Genomic DNA, 15,451 nt, shown 5'->3' with positions numbered 1-15,451 from the left:
TGTGTAGAGAGATAATCCTCTGAAAACAAAATTCATAAAGGAATGGTAGGGAACGTTCATTTAAAGTGATGAGTATATAAGTGACAAGCGAGTGGTAGAGCATCCAAAATCCAATCAAGATTTCTCCTTAGTTCATGCCCACCCAGGTATGATAGGAAAAGACAGTATTCAGTAAACAGAGAGGGAAAGATTAGGACCTGAGGCCCTGGGTGGGAAAAAACAGTATTTTGGAACAATGCTGGGAGCTTCTGACCACAGCAAAGCCCCTCAGGCATAAGATTCCTTGTAAGATTGTAACAGATAAACCTACTCCTCCTCAGGCTCCCCTCAGGAATTTGACAAAAGACCTGACCAAAAATAAGTAGTACTCCACTCTAGCTATTTGCTCCAATTTAAGTTTAGCAATTACCAGTTTCAGTAATTGCTGGATTTCTGATTTTCTCAATAGCTGTTCAAAATGTTAATACAAGTTTTGTTGTGTGGTAAAAAGTTAATAATAATAAGTAGTAGACCATAAAATGTATGACCCATTCGGAACGGTATGGTCATAGACCACCCCTCATGCAATAGAAAGGAGCCAATCAAAAAGGAATGACTAGGCATTTAGAGTTACCTGGTCAATAAGGGTAGGACCTGAGAAGGTAGGACCTGAAAAGAAACAAGGGAGAAGGAAGGGGGTGTGTGTGTGTGCAAAACATTATAAAACAAAGTCCTTGCCTATTGTCACTGGCATTGCCCGTGTCTGTAAAGAGAACTTTCATATTCTTACTTTCTGATTTTATCTTATACTCTAATAAACTTGTCTGCTGCTCATTTTGTGCCCTCCTCTTCATTCTTCCAAGCAGTGAGTCAACGAACTGTGGGTACTGAGGTAAAAAATCCTGCAACACAGGGACAAGAAAAAAGATTTCCCTTTATTAAGTAATCAGATCTAGTGACTTCCTTAAGTCCTTAGCATTTTTGAAAATGTTTTATTTACTTTTGAGAGAGAGAGGCAGCAGGAGCAAGGGAGGGACAGAGAGTGAGGGAGACACAGAATCCAAAAACAGTCTCCAGGCTCTAAGCTAGCTTGTCAGCACAGTGCCCAACATGGGCCTTGAACCCACGAACTCACCCACAAATTGTGAGATCGTGACCTAAGTAAAATCAGATGTTTAACCGACTGAGCCACCCAGGTGCCCAAAGTCCTTAGCATTTCCAAAAGAAAAATACTGGAAAGAGATTTCTGTTTAGTCTGAGAGTTCCCCTCCAGTGAAGAAAGACAGGAGGGGTGGATAGGAACTGAGGCCCGAGGGAGAAATAGGGTTGGTGACCTTCACAGACCTACCCAGTTCAACAGGCCCATCCCCTGGGGGTGACCTGGGGATCTGGGAGGGTGATTTTGATTGTTACAAAGATAGCATTTAGTAAATCGAAATTTTGTCAATCTAACTTCTTCTAAAAGATTGACATTAACCATTTCCTATGCGGCTCTAATGCACAGTGAATTTTCTAGGAATACAACTACTGAGTAAACTGAAAGAAAATCAAACTTTCATGAGAAACTTGTTACCAGGAAACATTCAGAACTTTAGGTACTCCAAGGAGCAGTAGAAAATGGAAGACTTACAGGCAGAAGGGAGCAGGAACCAGGAAGTTACACCAAACAATAAAGGCGGTTGGTTATTGCAAGGTTACTTACTCTTAGGGGATGACAGGGATCTGTTAGGCAGATTACCTAACTAGTGCTGATCAGGTGACTCCCCATTGGTTTAAGATTTCATTTCTGGTAGGGCCAAATTTAATCAAGCAAAGTCGGTTTAGTGAGGTGAGACTTAGGATAGGTGATACCATTTTGGGCCTGTGTTATTGTTTTTCCTGTTTTGTTTCATTTTGTTTGTTTTGTTTTTTGTACAGATAGATGACTATCCCATTATGCATTTCAGTGAAACTGGAACTAAGCATTTACACATTGAATTGTGTTTTATTATAAATTACAGTAAAGGGGGCAACACAAAATATTTGTGATTAACAAAAGGAGAAAGACACAGATATGTGGACCTGAAACAAAGCAGCCTAGTATAAGCTTTTCAGTTGGGGATCAATAGACCCCTTTCAGAATATGATGGACACCAGAAAACCTTTGATCCATGCATAAGCACCCTATGCTTTAGTATATACAACCAGAGTCACTCTTAGGGGGATATTTGGAAAGTGAAGTAACGGAGGAGGATGTGTAAATAGTATAATAAATAAGCTAGACTTGGTAGGGTGCAAACAGAAAACTTTATTCCTGCCCAGTCTTGGGCATTTAAACCCTCTCTCTAGAAGGGTTCTTGTCTTTCTCAGGACAAAATCTGAGGCGTATTCCATAGTATTTTCACCATCACTTTCAGATCATCTATACCCCAAGCTCTCACCAATTCAGGTTCTCCCTTCCCTCAAATTTTAATCTTTTTAGGTTTTAAACCTTTGGTAGGGAAAGGGGTGTGGTCAGAGTCTTCCCTACAACTTTTCTGCCCTGAATTGCATTGCCTTCACGGGTTTCATTGTTTCATTCAGTTTAATCTGGTACTGGTACCCTCTAGATTGGATGCATTCCAAATGTGGATTCACTCCCACACAGCTCTTTTCCAGACATTTAGAGAACCCTTCCCACTTTGAGAATTTCTTTTGTTGTTGTTTTTCTTTTTTTCTTTCTTTGTTTCTTTCTTTGTTTCTTTCTTTCGTTCGTTTTTTCTTTCTTTCTTTTAGTTTATTTTGAGAGAGAGAGAGAGAGGGTGTGTGTGTGCATGTGCTGTTAGTGCAGAGCTGGATATGGGGCTCCATCTCATAAACCATGAGATCATGACCTGAGCTGAAATAAAATCAGAAGCTCAACCAATTGAGCCACCAGAGTACCCCCCAACTTTGAGAATTTCTGACCTTAAGAACTGTACTTGTAGGCTCCTTTTGTTTTCTCTAGCTGGCCGTGTGGAAGCTTTCCTTAGCTCCTGGTTTTGACAAAAAAATCTCTTCTTGACCAAACTCCAGCCAGGCTCCTCTGAGCTTCTAAGCCTGGAGAAACTAGGCTTCAACCTTGGTCTATAAAAACTTGAACAAACACTGACAGTTGCTAACATTTCAAAGCTACATCCCTAGGATGACAATAGCACTTAAAGTGCCTACCTGAGAAAACTCAATGCCACCCAAAGAACTTACTATGTGTTCTAGCCAACACTTAAAGATAGAGACCCTGTCTCACACTCTCTGTGGAAAGGCAGAACTCTAGCTTTGATAAGGGGAAATTAACAAGCTCATACGTGTTTCACACAGGAAACCTACCCCCCCCCCCAAAACTTTCTGGGAGTTTTCATTTCCCTGATTCTGTGAAGCCTCTGATCTCCCCTCTCCCTATTCTTTTATCCTCCCTTTAAAATACCAGTCACTTCTGTACAAATTGAAGTTGAGCTCCGTTCACATGGGACTCTTTCCCCTGTTGCAATACTATATAACTGATTAAAATTTGTCCTTACCACTTCTATCAGTGTCTGGGTTTGTCTATCTTTGATAGGTTCCAGGCAAAGGTCTCCAGTAACTACCTCTCTGCTGAAGTAACCACAACTTCAGGTCGTCTTCTTGGGTAAGTCCAGCCTGCTTCACTGAGTACCCATATCTAGCTCATGCATCCTCTCTCCCACCAAACTTTGGATGCAGGCCTTTCCCAACAGAGTCTCCTTGCTTAGCTCTATTGTCAGAAAAAGCAGGCCATCACAGTCTTGAGACTTTCAGTCCTGGGTCAGGTGTCCTGTCCTTCAAAGTTCCCTCTTCATTGCCTTAAGGATAGACTAAGCACCCTTCTCCTTTTGCCCATTGCCCAGGGTGTTTGGGGAACCTGGAGAACATCACTACAATAATATAGTGGACATTTGATATTCATTCTTTCCTTCCTAGAATCAAATTCTAACTCTTATAAATATAAATGGACTCACGGATATCTTACGCTTTGTTGCATTCTCAGCATTTACCTGGCTTCTAGTTCAGAAAGGGCTTTATATCTATTTGTTTAATGGCTGAATGACCACCCCATTGGAAAGTACCCTTTATATAAGTTAAAGGAAAGAACCACAAAGAAAAAGCTGAGTAAGGTTATTTTTCTGTTTTAGTTCTCTTTCTTATCCAATTTTATTTTCTCATGGCAATTCTACTTTTCTTTCACTCTTTGAGTCACCAGCTTCTTTCCCTCAAAGTGATTGCCTTCCTTCACTGCCTATTCATTCTGCACTTCTAAAAGTTTGGGTGAATTCATCCTTTGCAGTAGAAAAGAATACTAACTGTAAGGAGACTTCCCAGAATCTTTCTCAGATTCCCTTTTCATTCTGCTGAAGTGAAAAGAGCTTCTACCCTAGATGATAGAGGAAAATTGGATAGGATAAATTGTTTCCTTTTCAATTTATTTTCTACAAAAGGGATCCTGCTTTAAAGGGAAACTTATTTATAGATAGAATAAGTGGATTTGATTTTTCTTTGGGCTAGCCATAGTGCTGATACAAAGGAGAATAAAACACCACAAGTGTTACGCTTACCCCATTGGTTGTTTCAGATGGCCAGTTTCTTTACCAGAAACTGAAAATCTTTCACAAATGACTCTGAATATCATGGATGAAAGAAAACATTGCATAGTATCAATCACCTTACAGGACAAAGACCCTGAATTTGTAGAGATTCCTTAGACAGAAAGGGGCAGAAACCAAACACAAACTAATAAACAATAAAGGGATTTATTTACTTACACCACTGTGAAGTCCAGAGATGATCACTGTTGCAGGGAGGACTAGCTCCAAGGACTAAAAGGATATTGTTAGGGCTCTGATTACATTTGTCTTTGAGAACTACCTGCTACATATATGTCACAGAATATATGTCACACACACACACACACACACACACACACACACATTTTGTTTTGTTTTACAAAAGGTGTCCTATTTAAACTCCTTCCAAGTTTGATGATTTACCACATGGCAGGCAAGTCCTTACACTCCTCGGTTATTCATTCTAATATTTAATAAATTTCTTCCCTTCAAAAGCATCTCCTTATTTCTAGTGAAAATCACTTATGTTTTAATTTATAAGCACATTTACTTTTGTTGTAACCTTGATAGTGGTGTCGAACAGCAGTGACAAACATTGCTTTAATAACTTTATGGCTTGGAAAAAGAGAAAATTAGAAAGAAAAAGAAAATAAAATGAAGGAGGAAAAGACACAAATAAAATACATGCAAAGTAACTCCAGGAGTAAAGAAACAGTTCTAAGATAATCAGTAGCCATAGTTAGCATTGGAGTGAGTGCTGGAGACGACTAAAGTTAACCGTGGGATATAGGGGCACCTGGGTAGCTCAGTCGGTTAAGGGGCAGACTCTTGATCTCAGCTCAGGTCATGATCTCACGGTTTGTGAAATCAAGCCCTGCATCAGGGTTTATGCTGACAGCATACAGCTTGCTTGGGATTCTCTCTGCTCCTCCCCTGCCTATGCTTTCTCTTTCTCTCTCAAAAATAAACTAAGAAAAAAAAAACAACCAAACAAACAATGGGATATAGAGCTTATTATGGAAACTTTGCCAAGTTGTATTTCTTTCCCAGTTGAGTTTGTGGTTTGAAATTTGTACCCACTACATATCCCAAACTGAACTCATGATTCCATCTTCCAACCTATTTCTCTTAGTCTCCTAACTCAAGGAATGCCACAAGCATCGACCCAAGTGATTAAACTGGAAACTACATTTACTCTTTGACTTTTTTCTCACCTTATCTTCACAAACATTTAAACATAACAATCTCCATATCCACTCTTTTTTTTTTTTTTTAAATTTATTTCTAGGAGAGAGAGAGAGAGAGACAGCATGAGCAGGGGAGGGTCAGAGAGAGAGGGAGACACAGACTCTGAAATAGGCTCCAGGCTCTGAGGTGGCAGTCAGCACAGAGCCCAAAGCGGGGCTCGAACCCACAAACCGCGAGATCATGACCTAAGCGAAAGTCGGACGCTTAACCGACTAAGCCACCCAGGCGCCCCTCCATATCCACTCTTGAATCTGTTCATATCTCTCCCTCCCCACTCATTTACTCACATATTCCTCATGAAATCTAGAGTCCAGTGGGTGAGGCATATATCCAACAAATAACTATATAAATGTTTAATTTATAATTAAATAATTTATCATTTATAATTATGTTCAGTGCTAAGGAGGGAGCAGGGTGTCAGACAAGACTGCCTAAGAAAGTGACACTTAGGCTAAGACTTTCAAGCTTGTAAGAACTGGTGGCTGAAAATGGGGGAGCATATGTGTTCCAGCCAGAAGGAACAGCTTTTATGATGACTCTTCACACAATTGTATGTGTTAGAAATAAAATGGAGGATAATTATGATGTGTAAGAGAAACTGTAAGATGGCTAGGCTGGTCTCAGCCACCATCACCTTTCATTTGGATTACTGCAATAGCCTCTTAGCTTCTTTCTCTTCCTAGAGTTTCATTTTCCTAACGTTTTCAGAGACTAACAAGCAGGCTCCTTGTAAAGCATGAATCTAATCATGATTCTCTCTTGCTTAATATACATTAGTCTCCCCGTATTCAGAGGAGATATGTTCTAACAACCCAGGAGACGCCTCAAACCAGATAGTACCACACTCTATATGTTTTTTCCTATACATATATAAGATAAAGATTAATTTTTAAGTTTAATTTATAAATTAGTCACAGTAGGAGATTAACAACAATAAATCATAATAAAATAGAGCAATTATAACAATATATTTAGTCATTGAACAATAGGATTAGGGGTACTGACCATGCAGTCAAAAATTCTCATATAATTTTTCATTCCCCCAATATTTAGCTAATAGCTTACTGTTGACCAGAACCTTACTGAAAACATAGTCAATTAACATATACTTTGTATATGTATTACATACTGTATTCTTACAATAAATTAAGCTAGAGAAAAGAAAATGTTAAGAAAATCACAAGGAAAAGAAAATACATTTACAGTGCTATATTGTACTTATTAAAAAAACTCACATATAAGTGGACCCAAACATTCAAACCCATGTTTTTCAAGGATCAACTGTATACATAATAAAAGTTATTTGAAAGTTATCTCTCTCAAAATATCTGTACTCACCCTTCTTGTGGTGATGTGAGATGATAAAATGCCTCTGTGAGGAGATGAAATGAGGTGAAGGACACAGTCATTGTGACGTGGAGTTAGGCTACTACTGACCTTCTGATGATATATCAGAGGATCCTCTACTTCCAGATCCTGGCCGACTGTGAATAAGTGAAACCGTGGAAAGCAGAACTATGGATAAAGGGGGACTAACTATAAAAGACTCTCCAAACCCTTCAGGATGAACATGTGATTTCCCTAGCAGAGGGTCAAAGCTCTTTTATTATGGTTTTCTTGTGGTTTTCCAGTCCTCTCTCACGGTTCCCAGCACCCTGTATGGTGGCAGTCGCTTCTCTTTGCATCTTTGTAAATGTCTTACTCTGGCTTATTTTCATCCTTTTCTTCAGGAATTATTTTCGACTCATCAGACTTAGGTGTTTTTTTTTTTTTCTTTTAAAGTATCTCCACACCCAATATGGTGCTGAAACTCATGACCCCAAGTCCTTGATATCAAAGGTCATATACGCCACTAACTAAGCCACCTAGGCACCCCCACACAGTTTTTGAAGCTTCTTCTTGGAAAGCCATGTCACAGCACTCTATGCACGCCTCTAACAGTACTTGGCACAGTCTTGAAGGTGATTCACTCAAAAAAGAATAACATTGAGTGGTTACTATTACTAGGCTCTGCTCGAGACACTGAAGGAACAGGCAGTGAACAAAATAGATATATCAGCTTCATCTCTCAAGCTGTAAGAATCTGGAGGCCAAATTGTGGTGTTTGTTTTTTTTAAAGTTTATTTATTTATTTTTTAAAGTTTATTTATTTAGTTTTGGCGGGTGAGAGGGGCAGAGAGACAGGGAAAGAGGGAATCTCCTAGTAGGCAGTGCACCCAGCTCAGGGCATGATCTCAAGAACTGTGAGATCATGACCTGAGCCAAAATAAAGAGTCCAAAGCTTAACAGACTGAGCCTCTCAGCCACCCTGGACAGATTGCATCCTTCCTGCATCCTCAATAGATAGCACAACAACAGCATCTAATATAATAAATCTGAACCTAACTGAGCTAAGATTCAAGCCCTGGCCTAACTCCATAGCTCATGGTCTTTCCAGTACTATGTGGAATCAAGATAAATCTGAGTCTATTAAAGTAAAAATAGTAGCAGTATTAAGAAAATGGCAGCATGGATCACAACTAACTGGGACCTGGTTCATCATAAATGGGCTAGTAAATAAAGTTATTTTGCCAAATCTTCCTTAAAACTACCATCCTTGGCTCAATGATTTACCCAGTGGCATTTATCATAATTTTTCTACCACTTACTTCTTTTTCCTTTCCAAACACACTCTAAATTCAGATACATTTATTACTATATGGTTTATAGGAGGAAAAAGTAGATGCAAGTTAAAGGTCTTTCCAGAAGGCACTGGTTAAATAAAATAAGGTGAATTCTTTCAATGAATTATTACATAATTCTCAAAAATAATAAGTATCAAACATACTGACATGGAAAGATGTCCGTATATTAAGTTGAAAAAATAAATTACAGAATAGTATGTATAAATCAATTTTATTAAGATATATGTTTTTATGACACATATAGAAAAAAATCTAAAAGGATGGGATGCCTGGGTAGCTCACTCAGTTAAATGTCTAACTTCTGCTCAGGTCATGATCTCATGGTTTGTGAGTTTGAGCCCTGCATGGAGCTCTGGGTTGAGAGCCCAGACCCTGAAGCCTGCTTTGAGTTCTGTGTGTCCCTCTCTCTCTGTACCTCCCCTACTCATGCTCTGTCTCTCTCAAAAATGAATAAACATTTAAAAAAAAGAAAAAATCTAGAAGGATCACAAGAAACTTCACAAAAGTTTCACTCCAGATGTATACTAGGATTTTACTTCTAATTTACATAGTTTTGTATTATTTGAATTTTCTATAACAAGCTTATATTTTCATAATTAAAAGGAAGACAAAGGTTAAAGTATAATCAAATATGCCTTCATTATATAAACCATTACCACTTTATTTAGTATTATTAAAAAGATTTTTTTAATGTATATATTTTTTGGAGATAGAGAGATGGAGGGAAAGAGACAAAATGTGAGTGGGGGAAGGGCAGAGAGTGAGGGAGACAGAATTCTAAGCAGGTTCTAGGCTCTGAGCTGTCAGCACAGAGCCCAACTCAGTGCTCAAACTCACGGACCATAAGATTATGACCTGAGCTGAAGTCGCACGTTTAAACTACTGAGCCATCCAGGTGCCCCTATTATTATTATTTTTAATGTTTATTTATTTTTGAGAGATAGAGAATGAACCAGGGAGGGGCAGAGAAAGAGGGGGACAGAGGATCCAAAGTGGGCTCCATGCTGACAGCAGTGAGCCTGATGTGGCTCCATGAACCATGAGATTACAACCTGTGCTGAAGTAGGATGCTCAACTGACAGCCACCCAGGAGCTCCACCACTTTACTTCCTATGAATTTTAATAAAAGCCAGTTAGTGTGAGCACAGTTTTTGGTCTCAGTAAAGTTGAAGTGATTTATGATTACTCTAATCCTGAAATTTAAAGGCTTACTAAGGTATCAAAACAAGAACTTTTCAGATTTTACTTCCATATATGATATACTTTGATTGGCTTTTGATCGTGTCATTTAGCTTTTGTCTTTATATGCTAATTAGGTAATCAGACTCAGTGTAATAGTACTTAATGCATTTAAGTAAAATGGTTTGGAAGGGCTGCTACTCAGTTGCACTTGGGAAGCTACTGACTGATTCAATAAAGTTTCTAATTCAATAAAGTTTCTGATGTACATGATGCATTTCCTTTCATAAAATGGGTGTTCAGAGTCAAAAGGGGAGGATACTACCTAAAAATGAACTTGGAAACCTAACAGGATAAATACTAGGGAAATCTGACCATGCAAAATATTCCAAAGCAGTATCCCACATGTTTATTGTACCTAGAATTGAGAGGTAGCAAAGTAAACCAGTCTGGATTCAGTTTCTCCTCAGATTGCACAATTCATGACAAGGTGGGGCGATAGGGGCAATTACACCTCCAGGGTTTGTTGTATTCCATTTCCAGAGATGATGAAGGATACAACATATTGAAATAGATATAGGTGTTTTTCACCTTATCTACAACCATTTACATGCTTATATTCCAGCTGTAGGTTTAAAAGTGTGAAAGCTGTATAAGAGGAGACTGTGTTTTGGAAGTGACATATTAGGAGAGAACATTTTACAATTTTTGTGAAAAATTTGTGCTCATGCTAATGGTGTTCCTCCATACCTCCTGGTACAGAGGGAGGAGCACAGACATGGACGTGCCAGTTAGGGAAACTGGGCCAACCATAAATGAAGCCTGGAGGAGTATTTGTCAACCTATGTATCTGCTTTGTTTAAGAAGTAAGTATCAAATTTCCAGGGTCAGTCCTATGTGAAATTTAAATGTTTTTTTAATGTTTATTTTTTTAATTTCTGAGAGAGAGAGAGAGAGAGAGAGCCCATGAATAGGGGAGGGTCAGAGAGAGAGGGAGACACAGAATCTGAAACAGGCTCCAGGATCTGAGCTGGGTGTCAGCACAGAGCCCGACCCGGGGCTTAAACCCAAGAACCGTGAGATCATGACCTGAGCCAAAGTCGGGACGCTTAACTGACTGAGCCACCCATGTGCCCCAGTCCTATGTGAAATTTAAAAAACTCATCAAAAGGGAGAAAATCTTGAATTTAAATTTATAATCACAGATGAAACCTTAATAGAATCAGGAGTATTTTCTGATGGTAAGAAGATCACAAAAGTTGCTCAAAAATAGTAATCATCCTCATTGCATTAAAAACAAAGAGATCATAGAACTAGTATCAAATGTTTTAAATTAGGAAATAAAATCTTACATTAGTCTTTAAAATGGGACAGAGACAAAATGAAGACTTTTTAAAATATGGGGAATTTTATAACATACAAAATAATAAATTGATACAAAACTATATATGGGGTGCCAGGCTGACTCAATTAAGTGTCCGGCTCTTGATATTGACTCAGATTGTGATCTCATGGTGGTGAGATGGAGCCCCGTGCTTCAGGCTCTGTGCAGGGTGTGGAGCCTGTTTGGAATTCTCTCCCCCTCTCTCTTTCAAAAAAAATAAACATTTTAAAAAGTATATATACTATGACACAAAGATATAACATGTAAAGAACAAATACTTGATAGAAATGGCATTACTTTTTAAGGGTCATTATATCTGGGGGGTGGATTATAGGTAATTTTCATTTGTTTATACTCTTCCTTATCTGTCAAGCTTTCAACAACATTCTATTTCTATACTTAAAAAACTAAAATGAATTAACACCAAATTTATTGTTCCAATTTATTATTAGGTGTTAACATAATTAAGGATGGGATCTTTTAAAAATTAAAATTATACTGAATCATTTTTCATTTATTAACTTTTTTATTTAAAAAATTTTATTTCTTATAGAGCAGGGTTGTTTCTGTAACATTCCTCTTAAAAATGTTTTTATGTTTTGGGGAGGGGTGCTTGTCTGGCTCAGTCAGAAGAGCATCCAACTCTTGGGGTGCCTGGCTTCCAACTTCAGTTCAGGTCATAATCTCATGGCTCATGAGTTTGAGCCCCATGTTGGGCTCTGTGCTGACAATGAAGAGCCTGCTTGGGATTCTCTCTTTCCCTCTCTCTTTGCTTTGCCCCTCCCCTACTCATGCTCTCTCTGTCTCAAAAAACAATAGAAAAAAGAAGACCATGCAACTCTTGATCTTGGGGTCATGAGTTCAAGCCCCATGTAGGATGTAGAAATTACTTAAATAAATAAATAATAAAATTTAAAAAACAATTTAGAAAATGTTTTTATTTTCATTAACCAGTCCTTCCTTCATCAAGGTAGTATTTATGGATAACTTACCCTGTGCCTAGTTTTGTGCCAGGTGTTGGAGACACAGCAGGAAACAAAACAGGCAATGGGTTCTTGCCTTATGAAACCCAGTGAGAAGAGGGACCCATTAAACACATCAGTACAAAACTGTGAAACGTGCTAGGCAGAAAGAGGAGCATGCAAAAAAAAATTTTTTTTTTTTAATGATACCAAAGAGAAAACCTTTGTTGAGTTTCTGATTTTTTCCAAGTTAGGTAGTTGAGCCTCAACTCAGACTGTCTGTGAATCACAAGAGTGCAATAGCCAGACCACAATCTGTAGTCAACAGAAAATAAGAGAGGACCTCTGCACCTAGGCGGTGACCTCAAACAGGTCAGGCTGTGCAGATGCATGGGAACAGAAGCTGAGTAGGGTATGGATGCTTCGGTCATCTGTCCTGCCAGTTATATTTATTGAAGACCTTTTATGGGTTGAGCATTGTTTTAGGGACAGCGAATGAATGGAATAACGTCCCTGACCAGGGTCTCACCATCTAGAAAGGGGGATGCACAGGAGAACAAATAGTAATACAAGTGAGTGTAAATCCATGTGTGAGCCCAGAGAAGGAAGTTCTGAGTTTTACCTGATTGTGGTTTACCTGAGTGTTATTTGAACAGGGGTTCCAGGCATAAACAATAAGAATTTGCAAAGAGAGAGTGGGGAGGAGGAGAGAGGCAATACAGTTAAAGGGAATAATATTTTCATAGAATGTTCAAGAACACGGGAAATTCTGAGTACTGCAGTTAGTATGGGGCTAAAACAAAGACTAAAGGTGGGGAAGTGGTACATTGAACAAATATTGGAGACTTTATACTGGGGCTGAAACTTTGCTAGTAGCTATGAATAAAGAAGGAAAAGATACAGTTTCTGCTTCCAGGATGTTTTGAGTTCAGTGATAGAAATAGGTAAGAAAACTGGAAATTACAATCTAGTATAATAAGTGTAGGAGAAATGTTAAGGAAGTTCCTGGAGACCTTTTAAGGCTCAAGGTAGAAGCAGGAATGGATAGATAATTAATCAAAGAGGTAATCACAGCACTGTACAATGGGAACACAGGAAAGGAACACTGGATATAGTTTTGAAGGATTCAAGGTTTCCTACACAAATATTTCATTATGTTTCTCAATGGTTGCACATCATTGGGTGATTTTTTTTTAATAAACTTTATTTTAGAGAGTGAGAGAGAGAAAGTGAGTTGGGAAGAGGGGCAGAGGGAGAGAGAGAATCTTAAGCAGGTTTCATGTTCAACTCATTCAGGGTTCTATCTCACTACCCTAGCTGAAATCAAGAGTCGGACACTCCATTGACTGAGCCACCCCAGTGCCCCAGGTAATTAAGTTATAAACATTAAGCTATTATAAAATAGTATATTCAAAGAGTATAGCAATGGATAAAATAAAGAATACTGATTTAATGAACATTAAAGAATTATTCTTTAGGTATCAGAATGATGAAGCTAGTTTTATCTCTTAACAAAACATACTGAACATCTCTCTGTGTCAGTGTGTATCGGTCTACCTTATTCTTTTCTAAGAGCTGTGTTCTGTTGTATGAATGTACCTTACTTTTTTAAGAGACAGCAAGAGAATCTTTTTTTTTTTTTTTAATATTTATTCATTCTTGAGAGACAGAGAATGAACAAGGGAGGGGCACAGAGAGGGAGACATAGAATCCTAAGCAGGCTCCAGGCTCTGAGCTGTCAGCACGGAGCCCAACTTGGGGCTCAACTCACACCATGAGATCATTACCTGACTTGAAGTCAGATGTTTAACCAACTAAGCCACCAGGCAACGAAAGAAACCCAATGAAAGAAAAAATCTTAACCAGACTCTATGCCTGAGGTGGGGCTTATCTCATGAATGACCAGGAGATCATGACCTGAGCTGAAATCAGGAGTCAGATACTTAACCAATTGAGCTATCCAGACATCCTTGTACCTTAGTTTTTTTTTTTTCTTTCATAGTTTAGCGTCAAGTTGGTTTCCATATAACACCCAGTGCTCATCCCAACAAAAATTATGGAATGCTTCACGAATTTGCGTGTTATCCTCATGCAGGGGCCATGTTAATCTTGTCTGTATTGCTCCAATTTAAGTATATGTGCTGCCGAAGCGAGCCCTGTACCTTAGTTTTTTAACTAATATTCTGTTGGTAGATATTAGGTTTCCTACTTTTCTCTGTTATACATAAGTTGAAAATGAATACCTTTGTTTATACATTATTGTATATTTGGGCCAACATTATTTTGGAGCAAATTATTTAATCTCTTTGTGGTTGATATCTATAATATCATTGAATTATTAACCTAATTTACTTAATTAAACTTTCTTGCATAGAGCTAAAGAAATGTTCTCCTGAACTACTATAATGTTATATTTATTAATAAACTAATTATGTTGTTAATCCTTTCTTTAGATTTCAGTAAATGATAAAATAATGGAAAACATGCTGGTTGAAGACAGGTTCTTGTACTTAACTGTTGAATTTGCTTTAAAAAAATGACTAGAAAAGTAACATAGCTTCTGCTCAAGTCTAAAGAATAAAGATCCTCTATTATTCTGCCACCTAGAACTAAGCACAGTCAACACTTTTGTAATGTTCAGATTTCCTCATTTGATACATACTGTATTTGACCAAAAAATGGGACATTAGGTAGTTTTATAAACTACCTTTTCTTTCTTTCTCTTTCTTTCTTTCTTTCTTTCTTTCTTTCTTTCTTTCTTTCTTTCTTTCTTTCTGCATTACTACCTTTGATTTTTGTTATTGATATGCTGTGAGTAAAAATTTTTTTGCACGGTAGACTGTGAAATTTATTTCATATGACCATTAAAAAATGTTTATTTATTTATTTTGGGAAAGGAGGGACAGAAGGAGAAAGAGAATCCCAAGCAGGCTCCACCCTCAACTCTGAGCCCAGCTGGGGGCTTGATCTCACCACCATGAGATCATGACCTGAGCTGATATCAAGAGTCAGATGCTTAAGCTACTCAGACACCCAGGCATCCCCCTCCTTTTTTTTTTCCCTCACAAAGAAGCACATCATCATGTTTGCCTGCTCTACTGACTGAGCCATTCAGGTGGCCCTACATTATCCTTTTTAATGCCTTCGTATTCTATACATGGTTGTGTGTACCATAGCTTATTTACTCAGCCTCTTCACTTATAGAAATTTAGATTGTTTCCAATTTTTTTGTAGTTATAAGCAATCTATCACTGAATATCTTTACAAATTGTTGGATACCTTTCCCATTATATTAAAATTGATTCTAAGATGTAGAATAGCTGGGTAAAGGGTATCTTTTCTTAAAAATTTTTTAATGCTTAATCAACTGACAAATGGATCAAGAAGATGTAGTTTATATATACAATGGAATACTATATTGCAATGAGAAAAAATGAAATC

The 15,451-nt window shown here is 38.0% G+C and overlaps 1 protein-coding gene and 1 non-coding gene across 3 annotated transcripts in view; both read right to left on the bottom strand.

Moving 5' to 3' along the window:
* The window catches only part of MIER3 (MIER family member 3), a 188,134-nt gene that overhangs the window by 169,631 nt on the left and 3,052 nt on the right, over nt 1–15,451 (bottom strand). The gene's annotated exons all lie outside the window — the stretch shown is intronic.
* Nucleotides 14,061–14,167, bottom strand: LOC120239976. Its single transcript, XR_005530547.1, has one exon. It is a non-coding gene; the product is annotated as a U6 spliceosomal RNA (small nuclear RNA).

This window comes from Hyaena hyaena, unplaced genomic scaffold (assembly GCF_003009895.1).
Source record: "Hyaena hyaena isolate Hyena2069 unplaced genomic scaffold, ASM300989v1 scaffold_241, whole genome shotgun sequence".
Taxonomy (NCBI): domain Eukaryota; kingdom Metazoa; phylum Chordata; class Mammalia; order Carnivora; family Hyaenidae; genus Hyaena; species Hyaena hyaena.
The sequence above is the reverse complement of the archived record's forward strand: the minus strand, read 5'-3'. Positions and strand labels throughout refer to the sequence as shown.